Here is a 22259-nt window from a genome sequence, read left to right as displayed (position 1 = left end):
AGTGAAAGGAGAAACTTCAATTTTTTTTTCAATTAAAGTGAAACAAATGGTTAAGGCCATGACAATTCTTCCATAGTTATGAATAGCAGAACAATCACATAGGAAAAGAAGGAACAGAAATTGAGCTGGTTATTCAAGAACTTATTGCATACCTTTGCATGACTAGGAAAGACTTCTGACCTCACACAGAGGTAACCAAGGTAAAATTGCTGTAGCAAGATCAGGTTGAGACACTGCATATTTTTACCTAAACTATTCCTACAAAGGTTTTGGGGAAAAGACAAAAAAATCCCCCCAAAAACCCAACATCAGAAGAATTTCCATCATCTTCTACACAGTTCGAATACTTCAAGACTTTGTTCTTTGTATGAAAGCAAGCATCCTTTATATTCACATCCTTAATATTAAATCATTGATCAAATCAGACATAACTTTAGCCATGAGAGTTCTATACCACTGAGAATACCAGTGCTAAGGAGCTGCCTGGTTTTGCAAACAAACAGTTCTTAAGAAGTTTATGTATCTGCATTCTTACTTGCTTGCTTGGCATCTTATGACTTTATAAACTAACTTCTGAGTCAAAGCAAGCAGGCAGCTGAACTCTAGATCAAATCCTGATTGTAGAGATCATGATTCAGGACATTAGAATCCAGCCACTTTTTTAAACAGATTATTTCCCTACTACAATAGTGGTCAAAGATTGTCCTCCTCCATGATGAGAAAATCAATTACTGAATCTGGCTTGACCAGAAATCCCCAATTCCAATACATCCTGTTGACTGCTACAGATAAACAGCGTTAAGCCCTTAAACTAAGGAACACGGACATACTGAACAAAGTAACTCTTATACACTGGCCTCAACCAACACTCTTATTAACCACTTTGTATGTATTTCGCGGCATTTCATAAGCAGATAGTTTTTAATTACTGATCTTCAGCATTGAAGAGAAAATGTGACAAATTTGTGCACAAACAGCAGAACATAAAAGCAAAGATGCAGTCATTTTCTCAAAGGCTGTGTTGAAGACCAAGATTATTTTTTATCAGTCTCATTTAATCTGGCAAGGTCTACATCAAGGAGTTAGACCCAAACATCCACCATTATGTGAAACTATTACTTTACTCTAGAGTAGAACAGTAAAAGAGTATTGAGGAAGACTTCCGAAAAAATTGTTTTTCTGTGAGCTAGTGTTTTTCTAATTCTTAACATTCACTCTTCGGGTAGTATTGTGCAACAAAAGGATTTTGGTCCAATATTTGTCAATCTCACTAGTCTCTTTCTGCTTTACATCTGAGTAATAAATATAAATTGTCAGTACTGAAATACCATCAGTACTGGAATAGTGAACATACTTCTTCAGGAAAAAAGCTTCTCTTTCTCTTCCAAAAATGAAGGAATGCCAGAATGAAAGTTTGGCAAAAATGGAACAAGATTATAGCAATTCATGTTAACGGTTGCTCACCATTAACCTTCCCTTTCTCAAATAAACTGTTGGAAAGCTTACTGAAAAGCCAAAAGAAGTGGATTTACTGCATAATGTTACAGGCTCAGTACAAATGGGACCGCTTATGGAGCTGATAGTGGCACTGCTGGGTAATTTTCTCTACCAGTGGATGGGGATTGACATTCATTTTAATCTTGGGATGTCTCCACAGCATTAATGCTATTGCCATAAGTCATAATACTATTGACTATAAATAATGGCTATCCCTCTTAGGAGGGATGCATGAATTCCCAGTTAACTTACTAAAATGAAGCAAGTCATTCCTCAGCATGCCTCCTTCTATTACCAGACAATATACTGAGTCCCAGTTTTCTGTTCCTTTTCATTTCTGCATGCACCCATTGAATGATCTGGAAGAAATATCACAGAAGGACGGACCAGCAGTATATTGATGATGCTACAGTGCTACCTATCCATCACCACCTACAGCTATATCAATATAACCTACCAGCCAGTCAATGGTTGAAATCAGATCAGAAATAAAGAGAGCGAGGTGTGTGAAGGGGAATGAAGAGCATGACAGATGAGGAAAGAAAAAGCATTTCAAAAGATTCACAATGAACGTGCAGTTTCCTTTGCTTTAAGGAAGACATACGTAGTATTTGTCAATTCAATTAATAGATTAGAAGTACTCTTGGATTTTTCCCTGACACTAAGTTTCATCCATTACTAATGCCTTCAATTTCTTGTTGCTAGGAAACTTCTTCCAATCCTGGTGGACAATCATAAGATCATAGGAAAATTCAGGTTGGAAGGGACTTTAGGAGGTCTTTAGTTCAACCTCCTGCTCAAATCAGGGTCAGCCATGAGGTCAGACCAGGTTATGCAAAAAATGGCTGAATGAACGATGTCCTAGTCTCATTATGTCTACATGGCTGCAATATATGCAACTATTGGACAAATTTCCATTCTAAAAACTTGCTAGTATAGTGCGTTTTTCCTTAACAATATGTGCATTCTTAAGCATTAGGGTTCTTAGCTGGTGTGTTCTTAACTCTGAACATCATCTCTACTTGCCACAGTGGCTTCCCCTAAAGTTTAAGTGATGTTCAAAGTCTGTTCAAATATTAAAAAGATGTCAGCAGCTTACCTGAAAGACTGACTAAAGCTCGACAGTAGCCTATGACCTAAAGAAACTCTCACAAAAGGGAAAAAAGCTTTCTTGGGGTTAGTCTGAGACTGTGAAATGCCTTCCCACAGGAGCTACAGATTATCAGAAATCCCACCACTCCAAGTATAAAGTTCACTTTTGCGATGCCACATTGTTATAATTAATATGTACACCTATATATATATATTTCTATATGTAACAAATGCTATCTGTATTTCTTGGTACATATCTCTTGCTTCATAAATTCACAGAGCCTATTACATTTTTAAACAGAAAGACCCCAAGAACATTGTAAGTATTTAGCTATTCCAGTGAACACACGTTTCCATTTGTAAAAGAATGAGAGAAGAAACACACTTAATACCTTCACAGACTGATACAGTACTAAAATGTTCTACTTTGGGTTTCAAAGCCATGATCTTCAGCATATAAATAAACATGTATACATATATATAAAATATATATAACGTGACTCTTATTTACTTTCAGATAAAAGCCCCCATTTATTAGGAAATAAAGATTTCACAACTGCAACTTAGAAAAAATGTGGCAGAAATGAGGCAAATTTCCAAAGAGAAGCATCAAATAATGAGGATATTTAGAAAAAGCATATCTGGAACAGAAATGCACAGAAAAATATCAGCTTTTTCTACAGTGGAATCACTCAGAGAAAGAAGACGACTTTCTATGAAGACCTAAAATATATAACTTTGTATCCTAAAATGTACTGTTTTAACTTCTTCTTTACATATTTTGGTTTTGCAGTCATGATGTTCTAGATAAGGAGTAAAACACTGTGAAAAAATGAGGAACTCCTCAAGTATTCCTCAAGTGAAATTCAGGGCCAGATTAACGTAAATTCTACCTGTACAAGTGATTTATTCACATACTGAATAAAACTACCACTGTAATGTCTTCAGCATTTTTGATAAATCTGATGTAATTAGCTGGCATGAATGATAATGACAATGCATACTTTATTTCTTCATATTTTTATGTGTCGTTAATAATGATAGATCTTTTGCAAAAATAACCATGTAGGTTGCCACACAGACTGGTTAATAATTTAACCAATTTCCGCCATTATTGAACATTTTTGTTACCTCTTCCTTATGAGTTTCTTCATTGAGCAAAAAATCTAGTTTATTTCAACATCTGCCATTTATTACTAGAGTTTCTCTCATCTTAAATTCATAGACTAGCTCCATTCTGTTTTAAGGGACCTATTGTCTACTCACATCAGCATTTTTACTTCCAATTATGACAATTACTCACTGAGGAGAACATAATTTAAATTGTGTATTATAAAGACTGGAAATAACTCAAATATTGGCTAAGGTTTTTCATGTTAGTATGAAGGGAGAACTTGGAGTAGCTAAAAATGGATTTGATGTCATCCACAGCTTTTTGATGTGCTATGCATCATAAAATGACAAGTACCATAAGAAACACATCCCTTTAAGTTTTCATTTCTCCTCATTATCATAAAAACCCCAAACTGATATTTATCTATGAGATTCTGGTTATTTCTTGCTGTGATGCAGTAAGTCCCATTTATAAAGACATGATAGGTATCTCAGAAGTGTCCTTAATATGGCAGATCATATTGTCATGAATATGAAGATTCTGTATGCTGTCTTTTAATTTTTTTTAAAAGTCTACAAGAACTAAACTCCAGTCTATTTTCCAATATTGTGGGTATACTGTTGATTCTTCCACTTTTCTAATTTTTACTAATTGTGTATATCTGTTGTCTCTTCCAAGTAAGAATACAGATTGACAGCATGTCTAGAATACAGTTTATTTAACTGTGTTACTTGTCACAGATTTCATTTTGGTTTTAGGTATGACTCAGTGATCTCAATTTGTTCACAGTTTTAAAGAAATTACAGAATAAAAATTTTACAACTGGTTTACTTAAATTCATACATTGAGATACTGTATTTTTACAGATCTTATGTAATCTCACCTTCTGAACGCATCTTTCATGTTTTTTTGTTTTGTTTGTTGGTTGGTTCAAGTCAAGTAAAAAAATAAAAAAAAGTCATTCTCAATAGTCTAGGACTCTTCTGAAGAAACAGTTTGAACTGTGAACACTTTCACTGGGCCATTACTTCGTTTTGGCAAGGAAATGGACTGGACTGCTTTAATTGGCATCTGGGAAGCCTGACTCGCTCATGCTGGCATGCTGCCAGAATATTAAAAAAAAAGTCCTTGTTTGGGGAACTGGTGGGAAGGAGTGCATTCCTGTTTCTCAGTCAGTGACAAATTCTCCTCCCATCTTCCACCTCTTCATTATCTGTTCAGTTGATGCTGCTGGAAAGGCATCTTCTACTAATTGATGATGACAATATTACATAACATTTACAGGCCTCTTTCAGAATTGTGACTTTATTGTTCCATCCCAACAGGATAAATTCATGGTAAAATTTTACCTTGTTAGTGCAACGGTGTTTACAATATTTTACACTAGCACATCAGCTACAAATCAGGACCAATTTTATCCTCCAGAAGAAAAGAGTAACTGTGAACTACTGTGAGTTAGCATAAAGCAGAAAAAAAAGGACAACACTTTACTTATACTGCTTGTATGCTGACAGTTACAGGTTATGGTATTACAAGTCTTAAATAAAGTCATTTTATTACATGCTTGAGCTACTGACAGCTCCAGGTTTCTTCTACTTCTAGCTCCTGGCTAAGCATATTGAGGGGGCTGACCACACGTTTTTCCTGAGCTACTTCAGACTGTTCTGTCCTTGTCATTCTGTCCAGCAGTGATGGTTTTTTCTCCTGGATGTTGGTGGCTCCAGGATTGCAGGTATGTACGTGGGACTTGAAGCTCACTTGTGAGGAAGTATTCAGATTTGCTGCTAAGGGCAATGGTGGAGTCACCATCCTTGAAGGTACTCTGAAAGACGTGTAGAGGTGGCACTTAGGGACATGGCTTAGTGGTTACTCTAGAAGACATGTAGATGTGGCACTTAGGGACATGGCTTCGTAGTGGGCTTGGCAGTGTTATGTTTATGGTTGGACTCGATGATCTTAAGGTCTTTTCCAACCTAAATGACTCTGTGATTCTAATACACAAGCCGGATCTTTAGAGTTTAGCACTTGCTACCCTGTAAATACCACCATTAACAAAGTAGTAAAACACTATCTGAATTTGAGCATTTTGATGATAAACACAATTCAAACTTTCAAATAATTGTTCCAGAAAGTCCAAGATATAGTATGATATATGAGAAACTGCATTTTGGCAACTGATGTAAGAAGTACAGTTTGAAATACACAGCGGAGGGCAATGAGTAACAGGGAGACCAACACTGCCAGAATAATCACCCAGTGTATGAGGAAATAACCCTTTAGGTTCTGCAATCCTTCGTAGATTTTTAGGCAGAACGGTTTAAAGTAATGGGTTTAACTGTTGCAAAGGAAGAGCAAATCAATACTTTGGGACTACTTTGATCCCTTGGCCTTTACTTTTCTATGTGGCCTTCCCAGTGAAGATGACTAGTTAAGACCCCATCTAGGATTCATCCAGCATTATGGAAAAGCACAAAAGTGGGATATTCAGCTCCTACACACCCCTTCACACAGACTATTGCAGAGTGGAAGCATCATGTGGAGCAGCATGAAAAGTCTGGATGACAGGTGTTGAGTGATTAAATATCTCCAGCTGGAAAGTCCACAGGATCCAGAGCTAACATGTGCTAGGAAAGACAAATGACTGCCTTTATTGTAGATTAATTTATAAGACATGCTTTGTTTACACTAGAAGTTCTTTGTGGGCAACTATTTTTTCAAATTTGGATTGCAGTCAAGAGAGTACTAACTGGTGGTGCTGGTAGAATGCTAGTTTTCTGCTCTTCCTGATGGGTTTTGATGCGAGAAAGGAGTAGGCAATATTTTGTTCTTGGCTAGCCCACCCAGAGACTCAGAAGAAGTCTGTAGAGACTATAACCTGCTCTCTCTGAGCCTTAAAACCCTTGAACAGGAATGGTGCTACACAGCACTCATAGCAGCTATCACGTTATAGACATTGGGGAAGCTGCTAAATTGCTAGGGTAGGAAACAGCAGCTAATTCTTTTGACTGCATCCAACCAGTTTAGAGGAATGCAAGGCAACTGTGTCCTTACTTCCTAACAAACAAAGAAAAAACTAGATGATTCTGTTTAAAAATCACAAGATTTCCCAGTAAAGTATATTTTCCAATATATTTAGCAATACATTTGCAATTGATCTTTCATTAAGGCAAACTTTCCCTGCCCCCACCCCCAACCCCCACCCCCCACAATATTTCCAAGTATGAAAAAGATCTTGGAGAGCCACAGATGGCTCCCTGAAAATTACTTCTGCTCATGAGCTCAGGCCAGTAAGCTTCAAAACCTGGGTTATAATCTTGAATGTCACAATAGTTAAATCAGTTATTTTATTAGAAAATCTATCACAGCTTCCTCTGAAGTCACTGGAATCAGAAACTGTTAGAGATGAGATACTGGTGCCATGCACACGAGTTGTGATTCAGCAAAGCACCTCCTATGTGGTACGGCCAGGCAGGCTTTCCCATGTGGTACTACATACTTTCAGCTAACAGGTCACACAGCCAGACGCTGAGGAATCTGACTTGGTCTTAACCTGAGCTTGTGAGTTTCACTCTCCAAAGCAAAAAACGCTTGCCACAAAACACCAAAGAATTTTGCAAAGATTTGTGGGGCTTTGTCAATGAGTATTTGTTAAGTGTTGTATCTCCTCTATTGGAAGGCACTACACAATGTTTTAGTAGCAAATATTTGTATTAGATTTGTTAGACATGAGTAAGCTGGACTTTCCATCACTTTAGATTTTTCTGTGAGTGATAAACTTGTCTCTCATATGATGGAAAAAGAGACTATTTTGCTTTAATTATTTTTTTTTTTTGTTCAACTCATAAAATGTAGGTTCACAGTTTAAGACATTGCTTTGGTTGTAAGCTGGAGAACACACCATTTGCATGCTGATCTATCAGAAGTATTTCTGACATGGAAAAGACTGAAAATATAAGGCCATTGATTTAATTTTAAACTTCTCCTTTGAGACTCCTATGGCTATCGTGGACAGGCTTTCTGAAGACCTTTCAGCTCTGTTCTTATGCTAATCAACAGTAAAATTTGCACGTTGCTCATCAACTTAATAAAACATTTAATTGTACCTATCTAAGGACGTAACAGTTATTTTGATGGCAACTTAATACTTCTATACAACTATGGTTGGGTCCTCATGGTAATCTAGCAAAGTAATGGCAATTTAGCTAGATGTCCTAGAACCAGCTTTAAACGCGCTTTCCTGGACAGTGATATAAGCAATTGCCAGTAGCAGAGGTTTCAATGCAGGGCACAGAACCCTCATGGGACTTTAAATAAACACACACCCCAAAATGTTTTTCCAAAAGGGCTATACCTGTATTGTATACTGCTTAACCAATTAAAGAGTTAACAGAATCCCAAATATATACTTGCTTTGTTGCTTGAAGTATTTTAAAAAGCTTACTGTACATATTAAAAGATATACAGGCTGCTTTTTTTTTTTAAAAAAAAAACAAAACATAAAAAAATTTGAAGTAGCAAGGGTGACCTCCAGTGTGCAATAAGTTTATGTCATTACATCTTATATATAACAAAACACTTTCTTGGTCTACTATTAATTTTGATCTTCCTACAAAACCAAATATTTACTTTATTTCTTGTACACAACACAGAAATTCAAAACATTGCCTTCTGCTTTGAACTGTGATTTGCAGATAACATTCTAAGCTTCTCTGTATTATAGGGAACTATATAAAAAATAACTGGCTAAACAGAAAAATTACAAAATTTGTTTCTTCCTCCTCTCTAAATGCAGGTGATCATAGTCTGAATTTTTCTTCTAGAATAGGAGTCATATAAATTAATAAATGTATTACAGAAGCTTTTGTATTTTTAAGAATACAAGAGCATTACTGATTAATAGTACAACTACTGTGTACAAATTACCTCAGCTCACAGTTCAACTCTCATGCATTTCATTGCAAACCTGTGCAAATTTGAAAATATTCAGGAATTCAAAGAAGCCAAAACTATCAGAAGAACTTATGCAAAAGATATGCACATGTATCTTAGTAAGCTAACCATTTGGTACAGCATCTAATAAACTCCACAAAAGCCTATACTAAGTATCATCTATTCAAGAAAAAAGTAAAGCCCATGTTCCAAAAGGTAAATTCATTATATTGATGAGTTGTGTCAGATGGATATCTTTGAATGAAACCTTTAGTCAATGGGGTGTCTTTAAACAAAAACCTAATGGACGTCATCATAATGAATGCAAAACTAAGAACATTATTTTTACATTCCTTTTTATTTTTATCGTCAGTACACAACTTACCTTTTGATGATTAATTTTGAAATAGTTTTTTCTAATAAACCAGGGAGCATTTTTTAGCTAACTGCAAGCACACAAAAGATCTAATTATGGGTGCCTAGTGGTGCTACTGTCTGTCAACGTAAGTGTCATTCAGGGTCTGTCAGTGTTCCCATTATACATCCCTACTTTCAGAGGGTTATAATGTGAATGTTAAAATTTGCTTCAGGCTGATTCCTGGCATATTGTGCACGGTATCAGGCTGGGACTGTTTTTTTCTTTTTCCTTTTTAAATAATTTTTTTAAATTATCAAGTTTAGACATTTTAACCCATACCTACAGAAAAGGAAAGAGCTAGTGGGAGCATATGCTTTTCCAAATGACAGTAATATAAAAGCAGCTTATTGTTTTAGAAACTTGAATGCTGCATACTGATTATCCAAACGCAGAAGAAAGACCACCATTGCAGCATTTAAGTCAAATCATTTCATTTGCCTTCCTTGCTAAACTAATCACACTACAGACAAAGAACCCAATTTCATGATTAAGGACAGAGGGAGTTGGCCTTATGTTTTCATTGATCAGCAGATTAAGTATTTGTACATAGTCTTGGAAATACTCTACTTTCTAATTCTTCCTTTGGACTTCTTTCATACTCTTGTATAAAGTATCTTCCCACATCACCAGAGGTATGTAAATACTATATACGATTATACTGTAAACCCTACACTTTACAATGTTTATAAAGTGGAGTACCATAAAAATCACAAACTTTGACTGTCTCTACACTAGAAAGCAGTGTGTCATAAACTCAAGACATTGGTAAAAGCACATAAACCGTTCCACACTTGCATCAAATATGCACATTATCCACAGCGCATACTAAACGCTAGATGGCTAAAGCAAAAAGCAAACTGGTCACACAAGGAGCTAGTGCAGGTTGGCTGGTGCTCCGTGAAATCTTCTCTGAGTTTACTGCACGAGAACACTTAGAAAGACCTTCAGTCTCAGCAAAAGTAAAAGGAATGTTGATTCAACATATTATGTCAATTGTAACATTGTAATCAATCGTAATAATATTGTGAATGACAGCACATGAACAAACCTTTTCTTTCTCTCAAAGAGAGATCTATTGGCATTTTCACTATGGAATTATAAACTCATGATTTTTTGTTAAAAGTAATGGTTTCCTGAGCCCAAATAAAGTGAAAAGCTATTAAAATAACTAAGAATGTCTCTAAAGGAGTGTAGTTCTCGTGCATATTTCTTATAATAATACCTATTTATAACAGGGATCATCATGTCTTTGAGGCTGGGAACCTGATTTTTATCTTTCACAGAACTGGGACTTGAACTTGATGGAGGCCTCAGTATTTCTACATGTAAAATAAAAATGCAAGTACTCGTACGTACATTTTGGTTTTGACACCTGAGTGTTATTTATTTAGATGGTAACGAGGGTAGAGAATGCAAGAAAACACATTTTTTCTACTGTCTTTAAAAGCTAGATATCATTGCTTGGTCTACAGTTTCTTGAAGTGTTTTGACACCACAGAAACACTATAAACCAATGGCACAGAAATGTAATAGCCTATAGTGAACTTGGATACTGGTTGCTTTATTTTCATTTTACTAGTTTCTTTAGTGGACATAGATCTACATACATCCACAACATCAAACAAAAAAGCACGGAATTCAGTATGTCACAGGCCTTAGATAAAACCAAGGCCCAGTTCAAGCCATGATGAGTTGTCATACAGTAACAGTTGTAAGATTAGGGAGTTCTAATTTCATGACACTGTAGACTGCAATTTCTTGTTGCATCACAATTAATACCTCTGAAAATAAATGAAAATCAAAAGGTTGCTCAAAAACGTAGCTGAAGTAGCAGCAAAAGATGTCCTATCAACAAATTTAAAGTACTGTGTTAAATTTAGTCACATTATGTACTCATGCGTACCAGTATATAAATACCTACAACAGTTTTTGTGCATCTGTTTTTCAGAGAAGAAAAATTTCTGAAGTAAGTTTATGTCTACCCATTGACTTTAATGCTGGGCTTTTGCAACCTGCAGGTTTGTTAAGTGAAGACCTCCCCCCTGCCCTCTCTCTGTGTATCAGGAGACCATTTTAATTCACTCGCCAAGAAATCTCAAAGGGGCCGGTATATGTGGTAACATAGGAGCCAATATTGCAGCTATCAGTTTTCATACAGCCTGGCTGGACCTTTACATTACTGCTGCCCCACATTTATTGTTCTTTCATTGCAGCTGTCAGCATTGCCTGACAGCGTATTATGGAGTACACGGCTACAAAGTCAGTATCAATCAGGCCACGATCATGCAGATAAAAGTAGTAGACGATTGATAATAGGCCTTAAATCAGATCATCATGACTTAAGTATAAGATTCTTAAAAGCCAGCAGCCTTGCGGGACTTCCCTCTCACTTCCATCTGCTATAAAACAAACTAACTTGCATAACGCCCACAAACTTTACAGGAGCGTGCAACGAGCCACACCAAAAACTGGTAACAAAGCCCTACCATGCTCTGTGAGTCAAGGTGAGAACTAGCAGAGGTTTCCGCTAACTGTCTTTCAAGTTACGTGTGCAGAAGGAGTACACAATACCTGCCATTAAACCAATGCTCTTTGCTCTTCCCCCCCTGCCCCCCCTCCCCTCCACGGGTAACAGCAGTTTTGTTGTGCTTTGAAACTCTCTCACTTCAAAAGCACTTCAACTTGATATGGCCATTTAACTAGAAAAACGGGAGAATGCGTAGAGTTTAGCGGCATTCTTCACCAAACTGAAAGCGCCACGTTAAAAACAAAACGATCTAATTTGTCCTAGACATAAATAATAAAACAAAACAAGAGTCGCATGCAAATTTAGTAACATAAAATTTTAGGTGATAAACAGAATGGAGCCCGGCTTCTTGTTTAGTATTCCTTAGTTATCACCATAATTGCTGCATGTCTGTCATCACCAGGAAAAGAAAAAAGTGTCTCTCTCAGCTGCTCCCCTGCTTGTTTTGTTCACTGTATTCTTGTAAAGTGGGAGAAAATAAGTGTCATTTAATGAATAGTGCTATTCTTTGTCTGACAGCTTCATATCTGTTAGGTGTAGGAGGCCTAGTACTTTCCTTTTCTGATAATGTTTTTGACAGTGTGCTAAATTCCTCCCCCAAAAGGCCGGCGTATATATTCTGCTAAAAGAGGCTTCATCTATCCTGAATGGATGCCCTCTTTTAACCCCCTTCAGCTTCTGTTCTTACATTAATTGAGCTGATCAGATTGAGCATATGAATTTGTCTTTGATGTATTCGTATGTTTAGTTGACGCTGCTCGCGCTCCCATTGGCAGCGGGCAGAGCTCTCAGACAAATAGGGCTGTTGCCATAGTAACAAGCGATAGCTAGGGATCTCTTGAAAAATATTTTTATTTCAAAATTCAAACTGGAAAATTCTCACTGGATATGGTTCTCGGTTCTAAACGTGTCATATCTAATGATGAATGCAATTAGGAATCCCACCAGTGTTTTAAATAATAAATTAGGCTAATTTTCTAGGCCTGGCATGATGACATACAAATACTAAAAAGGAATCTCTCTTTTTTTTATCCGTGACAAAAGACTTATTAATGACTTTTGTTCTTAGGATTTCAAAATTAATTGAATGGTGGAATACTGATATAGCCGCCTATGTGCCGAAGAAGAGAAGCCTAAAGGTAAACTTTTTTTTTTTTAAAGTACTTCAAGCTGCTCCGATATTTGGTTGTTCCATGTAAAAGCAGGTGAAGAAATCATTCTACAAATGCTATAGCAGTTGGTAAATCTCAAAGGATGAAAAATGCCCATAGCCATTTTTAATTACTGAGCATGAAAAAAGGAGAGATGTTGAACATAAGTTTTGTAGGCCCTTACAATCTGAGAATGCCAGGATTTCAGCTCCTACTAAAATCCTATTTGAAATACAAGGAAACAATAAAAATACCTAACAGTTAAAAAAGAAAGAAAGAAACAAAAGAAGAAAGAAAGAAAGAAAAAGAAAAGAAAGAAAAACAAAAAGAAAAAGAGAAAAAGAAAAAGAGAAAGAAAAAGGGCTTCTGATGATTAGGCTATGATGATTTGTAATTAAAATACATATTTTGTATTAATCTGTCTACTACTATTTTCCCTGGAAATTAGCTTCCTGACTTTGGCTTTTAAGATACTGCCTGTCAATGTGCAGTAATAGAGTTTCAGGGTTCTGCTTCAACATATAATTATGCTACATTGAAATCCATTGATATTATCATCTTTTATGCTACTTCCAATTAGATTTGTTCTATCTTGAGGGGTCAATCCCTTGTATCTCAGCATTCAGGAAAATTCAGTTAAATGTTAAAATTTGACAATTCCCTGAGAAATGAGGTTATATTTTAAGTACTTCACTTGAAATCTACAGTATATCTGTGGTTGTCGTAAGAGGAAGACAGTTTTAAGAAGTCTCAGGGTTCTGCTCACACAGAACGAGTTACAATGTGGTGAGGAAAAAAGAAACTTAAAACCCCTTTTTCACTATACTAATTTTGTGAGTCTTATGTATGGATTTATGTTCTCAAGATGGTGCTTACTGGGAAGAGAAAGCAAGCAAAAAAAATACTTCCTATATTTGCTGAATTGTCACTATTCCCTTCTCTGCTTATTTTACACCTAAGGAATTTTATATATTCTAAATGTGTACTAGAGTTTCAAAGAAAATTTTTACAATGCTTCAAATGCTAAAAGGAGAAAAGAAAAAAATTAATAATGCTTTATCGCCCGAGAGGAAATCATGGCCTTACTGAAATTTTGTCATTGTCTTCATTAGACTCACACTTTCAGTCTGGAAATGCCTCTTATTAAATCAAGGGAAAACAAAGTCCCAGGGCACTGTGAAAGTCCATTTAAGAGCAAAGCATTCTGCTTTAACAGTCTGTTGTCTTCTAATGGTGAGATTACAAAATTAGGCTCTGGATTTGCTTCAGATAATGCATTTTCAGTTCTTAAGGCAGATTCCTAACATAGCTATTTTTTATTTTATTGCCTTAAAAAGAGACATATATGACATTATAAATCACTTTGTTTCAATTTAATAAAGTGGTGCTTGTTTTAGAAATTTCTAGCATTACACTTTCAACCATGGTCAATTTAAATTTTTTACTTCTATACATAGAAATACCTAGTCCATCGATAGCTGTGAATTATAGATTCTGCAATTTTAATAAAATAGGGGTTGCTTTATCTCAGCAAAAAATATTTTGCACAACATGCAGTGTGAGGCAACAGCTGACATGGCTATCGTTCCAAGCATCACTTATCAGACAGAACACAGTAAGACACCTGATTTCTGGTCAATGTAAACATTAATAATAGTTAACAACGTGGACAAGAAAATGTAATTTATTTTATCTTCATTAGTAGCGTTCATCAAATTGCACGCTATAGCCATCTGACTGGATAATGATCATTAGGCTGGAGGCAGCCTCAATGTTGACCAGAGAGTTTTGCAGGCTCGGGTGTCACAGGACTGGGGCACACATCCTGCCAGGTAGCGCAAAGGGGTCCGCATCCCCTCAAGCCTCATTATGAACACACTGTTACAGCCCTTAACAATCTGATTCTGAAATCAGGCAAATTTATCTTGTCATGGTACAAAATCCATCAGTAACATTATAAGCACATGAGACTGGAACTGAAAAGGTATCTGAAGCCATGATTTATTTCATGAACATAGGACTGCATATGTATTTTGTAAGTCTGAATCAGATACTCCTCCTTCACAAGAAAATGAATCTCTCAGTAGGGGAAGAAATACCTTACGGCAGTCAAAAGAAGTGTTCAAAAATACATTATGCTAACTATTAACAGCAATAGTTCATTATACTTGAAAGGTATTTCAAATAGGATGGAAGATTAAGGACTGATTCTGTATCAATGAAATCAATGTGTAACCTGCAAAAAATATGTACATGCTTAATTTATTAAGGCTATTCATAAACCAAAAATATTTGTTTTAATTCAGCAGACATGAAAATATTTAAATCATTGCAAAAGTAAAAATAAAACGAGCATATATATAACACAGGAATGGATGCTTTGGAAAAAATGCAAGGCACTGGATTGATGGAGAAATTTAGATTTATAGATAGTAAAAGATTATAAGACATGTGGTGATGATTCTGTTTTCTGGACTTAATTTCTCTAATTTTATATTGCTATTTTGTTTTAAATCAGTTCCATCTTGAATTCTCCCACTGAAGAAATTCCGTAACTATTAAAAATAGTGGAAGATATTACTGTAATAGGAACTGTGAACTATTCGTCCCAGAATACAACTACATAATTAAGATAAAAGCACTGCAATTTACTTCTTTCCAAAATGATTTTGTAGAAGATTAGAATGTGTTTTAGAAGTTGCTATAACTTCTGCCTTAAGCATGACCTTGTACTAAGACTACACAGCCTATCCTATTTTCAGAAAAATCATCTAATCCAAAGATTAATGGATTTAGTGAGACAGACTTTGGACAAGAGCTGGGGTGATGATCTTGTTACAATGGAATAAAAGATCCATTCACTATTAAAATGAATCCCAATCAATATTCAGTACTATAATAAAAACAAATGGAAAGAACTTCCCCTTACAAAGAGTAATCAGTGGAGAATTTAAATCCATAACTGAATTAATTTCACCTAAAGAACTTTACGGAATTCACACAGTCAGGAAAGAAACTAAATGACACTAAGTGCAGAATGCTTACAAGACAGTCCTGTTTACGGCCCTTTTAAACAGGACAGGTTTTAAAAAGCAAAAATAAAAGTTCACTGGGTAAGACAGCATATTGTGCAAGGCTGAAGTTACTCCAACGAGCCACCGATTTCTACTGATGCATAGTGAAGATAAGTAAATTAATTAATGAATTCTTTGACATCACGTTAAAAACAGTATTTATTAGAAGAGCACAGAACTGCAGGAGACACCATCCTTAGACGATGAGCCTGTTAACTGCTAATCTGGGTAGAACTGCAGTGTTTTTTTTCCAGGACACATTTACATTCAGTTATAATGTTTCAAAACAGGAAAAAAAAGACCTCAGAAGTGCATTCCAAGGCTGCTTAACTCACATTTGAACTTGGATGTTGCTGCTCATTCCAAGAATAGTTAAAAGTATGCTGAAGTGATGAAACAGAAGGGATGGGCACTGCAGAAAATTCTTGAAATTAGAAGTGCATTTCATCGTATGGTATTTTCAGTTCAGTGCAATTATATCATCCTACGATTTGCCTAAAACTTACTCGACCTTTTTATGATTACCTTTCCAATTTTCTTAGGGTAAAAAATAGGTGTAAGCCAGTCGGTTAGCTCCAAATACTTCTCTTAAACCCTGAAACAGGCTCGAGATCCTCAATTCAGCAACACATTTTTTCCATGTGATTAAATGCAAACGCACTAAAGTTACATGCCTGAACTTTAATCCAGAAAATATATTAACTTGGTATCAACATAATTAAATACGTGTGTTAGGTTAACCATCTGCTTAACAGCTTTCTGGAACTATTGTCTTATAGAAACCCTCAGCAGAGGGGTAAAGTTTTTCCTTAATATTTCTCAAATTTTTATCCATTTTATAATGTGAATTCATATAGATTGCAACGTAACATATTAAAATCTTAGTCTATAAATAGGTCAAGATCTACACAGTATTTTTAAAATATAATGTGTAACAATTATAAGTTTTTATCTTTACATCAAACACTTACTTCCTTGAAAGTATTTAAAGCATGGGAATTTTCATTCTGGTAGACTATGCAACAACCTCTATAGTATATAGGCACACTTTGCACTCCAGCTGTAGCAGTAAAATTACTGAAACTGTAATTCTCTTAATATTTAAATAATATATTAAAATTTAATTTTCAGCACCTGGAAGAATCTGTTTGTGTGCCAGCAAATGAGGTAGTTGGGCCTGGAGCTCCTATACATATGGGACTCAAAAACAACCTATCACAAATAATTACTAAGCTAGAGCAGCTGTACTCGCTGTACTCACCACACTAGTCATTTAAAAATCAGGTCAAAGTTGCCTCAATTCTTTTCCCATTTTCAAGGATTTCTGCAGATCAATTCTCTAGTTTTCATATTTTTGCTTTTTTTACATATTGGAGTTATTTTTATTGTTAATTATTACAAGGGAAATACCAGATAGTTTTAGCTTTCCCGATATTCCAGACATTAGATAGATGTAGGTTTTATCAGAAATTGTAAAAACATGCAATGTTCATTTTCCAGGCCATCTTCCAAAATCCTAATAGGACTATGAGCCAATACTGCAATATGAAAATGCATTTACTGATAGAGTACATACATGCATTACATGCATATATGCACGTGGTTCCACAGCAGAGTTCACCACACACACACACGCACACAGAAACTATATATACATATATGTATCTGTATCTACATGTGCATCTTTTAAAAAAACTAAATATGCCTTCTGGGTCACAAAAAAAACATGTACTGTAGGCTTTCATTTATTTTTATGTTGGCAGTTTTCACGTGGAAAGTAAGTATTTCTTTTAAAAGCATTTTCCAAATTATGTGCTTTCAGACACTTTTATTTTCGACTGATTTCAAGAAGTTGCTTTCTAGCAACCACTACGAACTTCATGATCATTTGTGAAGAAAAGGCCTATGTGCCATCTTTTTTTATCTCCTACCTTTTCAGAATGTATTTAGAATAACATAATCTGAGATCACATTTTTCACCACTTATATAGAATTTATAATGTTTGCACTGGATCTGAAAATTTTAAGAAGATTTAGCTAGAAATCTTTCTATTCATAGTTTTAAAATATTCTAACCTGCATTCCTATACATAAAAAGACCCATAATGAAAACCATATATTTTATAATGACATACATAGAAATAAAACACATTAAACTTCAGGGGGAGAGACCCAAGCATTTATACACTATTACCTTCAATCACTTGAATGCAAGTCATTCATACCACCACTATTGCTAACAAGGCATCCAATTTACTAAACAATGAATATTGAAATTACGTTTAAAAGGTACAAATGACTGTCCAAAGAATGACACTGAAAAATATTAAGTAACAGCTCTACCTCAAGATAAGCCTCACAATTAAAGAGTTTTAATGAAGAGAGCCTTCAAAGGCTAAATCAGGAGGCATTGATTAGATTGCCTCTAACTTTGTGTTTTGACACCTTCATCTTTCATGGCATTATATTGTCTCTGTGCATCTTACAAAGGAAGCATTTTACTAAGCCCACACATGAACAGGAGAGAGCAGTGCTTATAAAAGAGACTGTCAAGGGTGTGAGCCAAAATGGGTCTCATTTGGATTTCAAGTGAAGAAAACTCCTAATGCATTTCATTACAATGTATGTGAACCTCTGAAAAGAACGATGGATTGGGATTCTCATCCCTATTAATTTATTGAAATGGATTCAGTTTTTTTCTTGTGTATCAAGAGGGACCATGTGTTTCAAGCAAGGTAACAATATTATAGTACCAAATAAAAAAATATGCTATGATGCAGTATACTCTTCTGCGAGATAAAGAGGATGCAATTTTCTTGATAATTGGGATTTGAGTTCAGAAATAAATCCTACAATAGCTTGGCAACAAATAAATATTCTTTGTTACTATCAGGTTTAAAGATATGATCAGGAAGCTATGCAACACAGGGATGGATTCAGTCTTTGTTACCATAGCAGGTTTTTACCATTTGAAATCCTGTGCCCCCCCCCCCCGCCCCCCCCCTCCCCCAATGTCATTCAAGTATTGACTTTTTATTTCATTGAGGAATTGTGTGTATGATGTAATTAGGATAACACCTATATAAGTCATATTTTATTAAAAGATAGCAGAACAGGATGGAGAAAAGTAAAAACATTTCAAAAAACTGTAATACATTCCAGATCAACTTAGCTCTAGAAAGATGCCATAGCCACCATATCACCAATTATCTTATTCATAGTAAAAAAGTTTATATAAATACTTATTTGTCTTTTTTCCGTCTTCAACTTTGACAATAAAACCTGTAATCTGCTACTCAAAACCTGTAAATCCTGATTTAACACAAAGAACAGGATACAAATTCCTTATCTATGCTAAATAATTTTACTAATATAACAGTATTAAAAATAAGACATATGTTCTCATTGTTTTTAACACCATTAACCTTTAGAAATGATTGATTGTGCTACACCAGTAACATTCAGTGAGTTCAAAGCTCATCTATTTTTTATGGAAATCTTACAACCTGCTAGTTAAATTAAAGGTTAAATATACATAAAGTCTTAGAACAAAACACAAAGTATTCCATATGTATGTAGCTCATAACCAGAGTACACAAACACACACGTATATAAATCCACCTCCATTTAAAAACCCATGACCAACCCCCCCCCCCTCAATTGTCAAGCAAAGACTTCAAAGGTAGAGGTAAAGAATTTTATATCCGTGGAATATTATGCAACTATGTCTATTAAGTCAGGAACTGCCAATTAAGTTAAGAACTCCACTGACATCATAATTATAAAAGACAAATGTTATCAAAATCCTAATCAGAGATAAAGACATGCTTGCTTCCACACATCAGCTCTCAAAAAGCATTTTACTTGAAGTTAGGGGAAAGTCCAGGGCCTATTTAACTTGTTTAACAACAATTATGTATACGCATAACTAGATCATGAATTTATTTTCTTTATGTATATGATGGGGAAGAAGAAACTTATGTTAAGTATACATACGAGCATTCACTATAATTTTAATTAACATTTTGAACATCTTCAATATTTGAATAAACATAATTTATGTATTTATATGTTCTGTGTTTAATTGGTGTACATACATATACCAGAGCAACAGAGAAATTAGCAAGAATCATACACAACAAATTTAAATCCGGTCTCAGCAATAAAGATTGCCTATTTCCATGTACAACACAAACACACACGGACACACACTTATTTTATTTTTTAACAATAATCATAATTGAATTAGAATGATGCATGTTACATATTTTATCTTGATAGGTTCTGTATACTCAGGCAGAGCCCATTAAACGCAAGCGTACAGCAGGTTACTTGTTGAATAATGTATTTCAAGTACTTAAAATTACTAGGGATTTGACTAAGATCTGCACATGAATACATATTTTGGACTTAATTTTCTGCGCTGGCATTTCTTCAGCTGAATATACTTTAAATTCCACAATGAACTCAGTTAATATTAGGCTTTTCCAGGACATAACAAAGGTAATAACACTTTCTTTACAATATAAACTTTATGACATTATGAATAAAACTGACAAGTGTAAAATTTGATCCATAAACTGATATACTTATGTTAATTTACCTTTTAAAAGATATTATGTGTTGCTCAGTTTTTTTGACAGGGCTTCCATTCATACTGAAGACATGTTGAAAAACACTATATTTTCTCTCAATAAGGAAAATCACTTTATCCACTATCATTCTCATTCTGTCTCAATAAAAAATCAATCATCAAATACTTGTTTCCAAGTTCTACTTGTTAAACTGCCAGTTTATGCATACTGTTCAACTCAGTTCACATTATTTCAAGACGACTTGTTATTCTTTTTAATGTTTTTTATAGTAACCAACTTTTAAAAGACCAAGGAGAAAATAAAACTATATACATATTACAATAATTTTGCATTTAGAAGTTTGTGTTCTGATGATGTTCAAAACCTTCATTTTTATAAGAGAAAAACAAAACTAAATCTTTTATGTGGTTTTCAAAGTAATAAAGGTCTGATTGATCCCACTGACTAAGGCAATTGCATCGGTTGTCTAAATGGTAGTAACGTCAATGTCAGATATGTGGTTATCTTTTCATCTTGGCCTATTCTCAAATGTAAAAATCAAACGTTTGAAGGACATTTCACTGACCTGTTATGGCCTTTGCAACTCTCAAACACAATACTAGTATTCCTCATATAAGTGCCACATTTTGGATAAAAAACCACTTCATCAATGATGCCTTTGCGACATCTGGCGGTCCTTATTATACATAAACTTCAGGTTTGTTTCTTTGTTGGGTGCTTTCAGTTGCTGTTGGGTACTTTTAGTATATTATTTTTATGCCATTTATTTATTTATTTGCAAACCTACCAATATGTAAAACTTTAGTCCAAAAGGCTTTGATACCCCCTAGCGGGGGGACAAAAGCAACCTAGCCTGCAAAAACACAACGAGGTCTACCATGAATCCATATGGAGCAAAAGGTCACAAATCTTGAGATGCAGTGACATCATGACAATAAGACACTTTTGAGACAGAAGCTGGCTCATTTTGAATATAAAAAGGACACTGATAAAATTCTCCCACGCATTTAAAACTATAGGGAAAAATAAGCATGCAAAGACCTTGATATAGATGCTTAACAGAGGACAGTTAAAGCATACCTTTAGTTTTCACAATTATAACATGCCACTGAGAACTTGACAAGTCTGCCTAAGAAGACACAGAACCTTTATTTTTATGTTATTATCCAATGTTCAGAAAATACCATTAAAGAAAAAAACAACAGTTCACAGAGTACGCATTCCCTGTAACACCCCAGCTCTTTTAAAATTAATTCATTTATACCAAAGCTTGTTCTACATGTTTCAGTCTTATTATTTATCGTTCCAATAAACTATGAGAAAAGTATTTTAAACAACAGAAAAATTATCTTCCTTTCTTTATCCATCTTTCTAAGCTATTTCAGGGCAGTAGGAAAAACCAATTCTGATTCCTTTATTGCATTAACCACTGGAATATTTGACATCAACTCTGTGAAACCATGACTTTGCTAATTCATAGCCCAGTGGGAGGAACGAGTATGATCTTTAAATCTGTTTTTAACTTGTTCTGTGCAATTAGCATTAAAAACAATAGATGATACAATAACCAAAAGATTAAATTTGTATTAATAGATGGGTTTTTTTTTAAAAAGTAAACAGAATATTTTCTTCAGATTAAAATAAAGCACTTCTATATATATTTCTTGAGATGCAGAGCACCACCTCCTTAAGTTGTTTTGCTCATGGTAAACATTCACTTAAATACTTTACTGTTCTGAAAATAGTAACACAGTACCTTGTACAGACACAGGTTTGTCCTCATATGAACAGACATGTAGTGTGTGCTACTGACATTCAGGAACACTTTCTAATAAATCATAACTGAATAAAATTAAAAAAAA

At 34.9% G+C, this 22259-nt stretch overlaps 1 protein-coding gene across 2 annotated transcripts in view; it reads right to left on the bottom strand.

Moving 5' to 3' along the window:
• KIAA0825 (KIAA0825 ortholog) overlaps positions 1–22259 on the bottom strand; it is a 252866-nt gene that overhangs the window by 81931 nt on the left and 148676 nt on the right. The gene's annotated exons all lie outside the window — the stretch shown is intronic.

Source organism: Falco cherrug, chromosome Z (assembly GCF_023634085.1).
Source record: "Falco cherrug isolate bFalChe1 chromosome Z, bFalChe1.pri, whole genome shotgun sequence".
Lineage (NCBI taxonomy): Eukaryota > Metazoa > Chordata > Aves > Falconiformes > Falconidae > Falco > Falco cherrug.
This window is presented reverse-complemented; position numbering and strand designations above follow the sequence as displayed.